Source organism: Humulus lupulus, chromosome 3 (genome assembly GCF_963169125.1).
Source record: "Humulus lupulus chromosome 3, drHumLupu1.1, whole genome shotgun sequence".
NCBI lineage: Eukaryota > Viridiplantae > Streptophyta > Magnoliopsida > Rosales > Cannabaceae > Humulus > Humulus lupulus.
This window is the reverse complement of record NC_084795.1, coordinates 40314672-40321003: the sequence shown is the minus strand read 5'-3', so window position 1 is coordinate 40321003 and position 6332 is coordinate 40314672.

The window sequence follows — 6332 nt, the reverse complement described above, 5'->3', positions numbered from 1 at the left end:
AGAAAATCCCAGACACCTTCCGAGGGATAGTCTATGAGACCGCGAGCTATATGGTTGAGCATTATTACAAGGCCAATCCGAAGGACTTGAGGGAGATCGAGGCGAGGAGCCCCGAGAATGTCATAGAATCCGCGCTGGGGATGAACCTCACGGTAAGCTTACTTAGTTAAATTTATTATTTTGCTTTCTTCCCAACACATGCCTTACTTTCTTTACTTCTTTGTAGGCAGCTTTGGCCCTACATCGCAGCGTAGCTCGGTCCAGGGTCAGGAATGATGAGCTTAGGGGTGAGCTCCAGACTGCTCAGGCCGCTCTCACATCTGCTCAACAACAATAGCAAAGTGCCAAGGCTACCCAAGAAGGCGAGAAGGCTGTGCAGGCCGCCTTGGCCGCTGCGAATGTAATGCCCCAAATTTCCTAATAAGGTTTAGGACTTTGATTAGGAGGCCGGGAGGGCCATAATTGATTTATTATAGCATTTAATGATCATATGCATGTTTACGTGAATTATATTATTCTATGATGGTGAATGCATGCATATGGGCTCATATGTTAATTATGAGGGTATTTTAGTAATTTGGCCGCTGTGGGCGTAATTGTGTATCTTGGGTGCATGATTCTGATTAATTAATATAGCTGCATTATAAGGTGGATTGGTTCGAGCTATTCGACATGAGACGATCATGAGCTGCTAGTGTTCGGTCTAGTCATAACGGGTTTAAGTCCGGGGCTCGGGGTGAGTCTCGGGGTGAATTTAATGATTAGAGCATTACCAGGAATTAAAGGGTAATGGGATATGGATTATTGGTGTTTGAGGTTATTGGGAATAGCGGGAATTGGAGGGTGTTAACTGTGATTGATGAAATATGTGCGAAAGGACGGTTTTGCCCTTGGTGGTTGTTAAGGTTTTATTTTAGACCTAAGGGTATTTAGGTCTTTTTACCCTAAGAGATATATATCAGCCATTAAGGCTATAGAAGAGTAACAAAAACAGAGTCTCTCCTCCTTCTCTCCCGATAGATTTTCTTCCTCTTTTCTCTTTGGATTTTCAAGCTCAGTTTGAGGAATTAAGCCAAGGAACCAAGCTTAGCCAAGCTAGGGTTATGCTCCACCATTGAAGAGGGTGTGTTTCTGGGATTAAGGTGAGTTTCTAGCCACTAGAACTCTTGATTTTGCTATGTTTTTTTTAAGTTAAGTTTCAGCTGGTTTTTGGGTTGGAAACTTGGGAATTGGTTGGAGTTTTGGCTAAGGTTCTTGGGGTTGTGGTCCCTAGGACACGTGGAGATGGTATTTGGGTTCATTTGGGAGTTAGTTTGGTGTTTGGAAGTTTTTGGTTGGGTTAGAAATGGTAGAGTCGAAAGAAGAAAAATCTGGGAATTGGCTGGCTGAAGGTAGCGCTACAGCGCCCAGTGTAGGGCGCTACAGCGCTACCTACAGGGAGGTTGGGCGGTTTGTGGTTCTGCCTTGAGCGCTGGGGCGCTAGAAGGGCAGCGCTGTAGTGCTACCCTGATTCCTCATAACCCTGTTTTGGGTGTTTTTAAGGGCTTTTGGCTTGGGGTTTCAATCCTTAAGGCCCGGGATCGAATTTACTCACTATGTGGGCATGTTTCGAGGTCCCGAGAATAGGGATTAGGTTAAGACCCTATCTTTGGTAATTTTCATTAATTGGAGATTATTTGGTTATGACTAGGTGACCGCTAAAGGACTAAAAGTTGATCATTCTCAAGGGTCGTTCTTTTAATCGTTCTAGCTCGACTTTGAGGTAAGAAAACTGCACCCTGTGTATTTGTGACATGCATGGCTATTATTGATGCATGTCGGTTGGTTATTATGTATGACATGCATGGCTGTTCTTGATGCATGTTGGTTGACTATTAAACGTGACATGCGTGGCTGTTATTGGTGCATGTTGGATTTGTGGATATATTGCATATGATGCATAAGAAACATGTGATTAGGACATGCTTTGTATACTGGGTGTGATATCGCTCAGAGCTTGGGCCTCTGTGTTAATGCATAGTCCTAATTGTACCAATATCTGTTGAGTAAGCATGCTGAATACCTTGTTTATAGATATTAGACATGTGATGTATGTTTGGTGGCATGGCTTACCTATGTATGGCGCTGACTTATTAGTCAGAATCGACAATGGTGTCAGGTCCGTCTGTGAAGCCGTGACTTATTAGTTAAGTTCACCACGGGCTGAGCACTGGTCGTGTTTTACCGACCCAAGGGTCAGAAGTGGCAGTGCGTTGTGAACGCCGGGCTAAATAAAGATTGGATCCAATCGAGGTCGACATTGAATGACTCATATGGGGTATTAATGCTGGACCAACCAGAAGGTCAATGAGAATTATAAGCGCTTGCCTAGTCTATGACCAGATGTTTATGGCCAAGGTATATGACCCCGGTGACTGTTTGTCACACGGCCAAGGGACGCTGTCCATGTCACGACTCTAGAGTCGGGAGGAAGGTTATGTTGGTGACCATTCACCATGCACCTGTCCTAATCAAACTTATGAAAGGATCACTTATCAATTAAGCCCTGGTGACCCTATCGTCACATGGCTAGAAGGAGCGATGCTCATTATTGTGACTTTTGGCTATTGTCACCTATTTGCTTGGACTGATAGTCCTGGATGGTTACTATGATCGTTGTTGATATTATATCATGCTTTATTGTGTTTTCTTGCTGGGCTTTGGCTCACGGGTGCTACGTGGTGCAGGTAAAGGCAAGAGGAAGTTGGACCATCCTTGAGTTGGAGAGTTTAGGTGATGATGTGTACATATGCAGCTGCTTGTCCGCCACGGCCGAGGTTTAAAGTGGAACTAGGGTTGAACCCTGTTTTGCCGCTTAGAACGGCCTGTTGTAAATATTTTCTGTAATAGACTCTGAAACGTTATTTTCGGGATCCCAATATATAAATTAAACGTTCTAGTGAAACGTTACATCTTAACCAAAATGTTTAAACCCTAAACCGCTAATCATACTTAGTTACACGTTTTGGCCAAATGACTCGATTAGCGAGATTAGCACTGTTTACAAGGCACACCGTAACGGTCCCTGGAGTTTGGGGCGTTACAGCGAAGGCTAAGCTCGTGGAGGCTAGGGCTAAGCAGCTGGAGGCCGAGGCCGCCACCGAGGCAGAGAAGGTGTCCTCCAGCTCTTCCATGGAGGCCATGCTCTGCCATTGCTGGGCCTTCAACCAGGACGACGACTTCTCTTTTCTGGCCCCCGAGGTGTGGGAGCCTTACCTCAAGAAGTTCAAGGCTAGTCTTCAACAGGAACCACCTTCTGAGACTGGGGAGACCTCCGCTGCTGGCGAGCAAGAAACCAAGGGGGTGACCTTTTCGGAGCGTCCTGGGGAGTCCTAGTTTATTATTTTTGTTTAAAGAACCTCTTTCTCTCTCTTTTTTTTTGTAACCTGCCATTTTTGGCTTGACATGAGGTTATTTTCCTCGAGACCATTCGTCTGTACTTTTAAATATCTATTTTTCACTTAGTCCTTGATTTCGATTATATATTTTTTTATATATACCTATAACTCGTTCATCCAAAGCTAAGGGAAGAGACTTTTAGGTCGAGATAGACATTTAGACTTTGGTCGTGACCAGAATTGATTCTGGTCTGCACCTTACTTGTTAAATGTCAGGCCTCGGACCTGGTTGTATCCAGGGTTTTAAATTAAAACTTAGTTCGCATTAGTATGATTGATGCCTTGTGTTTTTTTAGGAAAACCCAATCAATTTTCACTAACTTCCATGTTTTTTCCTGGTCGTATCCAGGATTTTAATTTAAAACTTAGTTCGCGTTAGTATGATTGATGCCTTGTGTTTTTTAGGAAAAACACTGGTCAATCACTTTTCACTAACTTCCAAGTTTTTACCTGGTCGTATCCAGGATTTTAATTTAAAACTTAGTTCGCATTAGTATGATTGATGCCTTGTGTTTTTTAGGAAAAACACTGGTCAATCACTTTTCACTAACTTCCAAGTTTTTACCTGGTCGTATCCATGATTTTAGTTTAAACTTAGTTCGCGTTAGTATGATTGATGCCTTGTGTTTTTTAGGAGAAACACTGGTCAATCACTTTTCACTAACTTCCAAGCTTTTACCTTCTTCTCGGGCCCCCCAAGTAATCAGAAAGAGAACTTTCTCGGTTACTTTGGACACGCTCTTTCAAATCCACATGCACACGGAAACATACAATGATATAAGAAATATACTTCTCATTTTTTAATATGGCTTTTATAATTAAGCCTTACAAAAGTATGACTACTGATAATATTTCTTTAGGTGTACAGCGTTCCATGTCCGTGGGACTGTTTCTCCATTAAGCTGAGCTAGTTTGAAGGTCCCTTCCTTCACAACCTCTATTATTTGATAGGGTCCTTCCTAGTTTGGTCCCAAAGCTCCGTCTTTGGGATCCTTACCGGGTAAAAAGAGTCTTCGGAGCACCAGGTCGCCTAAGTTAAAGATGCGTCTCTTGACCCTTGAGTTAAAATAACGAGTGATTTTTTGTTGATAATGCGCAAGCTGTAGCTGTGAAGCTTCTCATTTTTTGTCAATTAGGTCGAGGGATGCGCTGAGCGATTTATCGTTCTGCTCTTGGCTGAACTCCCGGACTCTGTGCGTAGCTATCTTTGTTTCGATAGGAAGGACGACCTCACTTCCGAAAGTCAAGGAGAAAGGAGTATGCCCCGTCGAAGTTCAGTGTGAGGTCAGGTATGCCCACAACACCTGAGGGAGCTGTTCAGGCCAAACTCCCTTAGCTTTGTCTAGCCTCTTCTTAAGGCTCGCCTTGAGCGTCTTATTTACAGCCTCAACCTGTCCATTAGCCTGTGGGTAGGCCACTGAAGAGAAACTCTTAATTATGCCGTGTCTTCCACAGAATTCGGTGAAGAGATCACTATCGAATTGGGTTCCATTGTCTGATATGATTTTCCTTGGTAGTCCGAATCGGCAGACGATATTCTTAACTACAGAGTCGAGGACTTTCTTCGACGTTATTGTCGCCAGGGGTTCTGCTTTCGCCCACTTCGTGAAATAATCAATGGACACTACTACGTAGTGAACTACTCCTTTTCCCGTGGGCAGAGCTCCAATTAAATCAATTCCCCAGACCGCGAATGGCCATGAGGACGAGATCATCTTTAGCTCGACTGGTGGAGCTCGGGTGATCTTGGAAAACCACTGGCACTTGTCACACCTTTGGACGTAGGAAATTGAATCCTTTGATAGAGTGGGCCAATAATATCCTTGCCTTAAAATCTTTAAGGCCAGGTTTTTCCCCCTAGCGTGATCTCCACAAAAGCCTTCATTTACCTCCTACAGAATAGTCTTGGCCTCGTCTGGCAGAACACATTGCATAAGAGGCAAAGAAAGACCATGTCGGTACAACGTCCCGTCTACGATTGTATACCTCGGAGCTTGGTAAAGTATCCTCCTCGCGTCGTTTCGCTCTTCAGGCAACTTTCCTGTTGTAAGGTATTCGACTATAGGAGTCATCCAGGTTGGCCTGGCGTCGATCATCTCGACCTCTCTTGTAGTCTCCTCCACGCTTGGCCTTTCCAAGAAGTCCATTGGTATCAGGCTCAAGGTTTCGGCCTCCCTGGAGGTGGCAAGTTTTGCTATAGCATTCGCATTGACGTTTTGCTCACGAGGGATCTACTCGACTCGGCTATATTCAAAATCAGACAGCCCCGTCTTCACATTGGCCAGGTAGGCCGCCATCTTGGCTCCTCGCGCTTGGCATTCCCATAATACTTGGTTTACCACGAGCTGGGAGTCGCTATAGCACTGGACGACCTTGGCCTTCAACTCCTTAGCCACTCTAAGCCCAGCCAATAAAGCTTCGTACTCTGCCTCGTTGTTGGACGCCTCGAACCTGAACCGCAGCGCGAAGTGGAAACGATGCCCCTCTGGGGATACCATAATGATTCCAGCTTCGGTCCTGTTCTCGTTAGATGAACCATCCACAAAAACTCTCCACATGGCCTACACCGGTTCTCCCAAAGGTTCCTCTTGGAATCCAGCGCATTCAGCCATGAAATCAGCCATAGCTTGGCTTTTGATTGCAGTCCGTGGGACATACAATATTTTGAATTGGCTGAGCTGAATAGCCCATTTTAATAGACACCCTGATGCCTTAAGTTTCTGAAGTGCCTGCCTTCAAGGTTGATCGGTCATGACGTGGATTGAATGGGATTGGAAGTACGGCCTAAGCTTTCTAGAGGCCGTGATAAGGCAGAAAACCATATTTTCCATTAAAGGGTATCGTGATTCAGCTCCGAGAAGTCTTTTGCTAATGTAATAGATCGACTTTTGAACA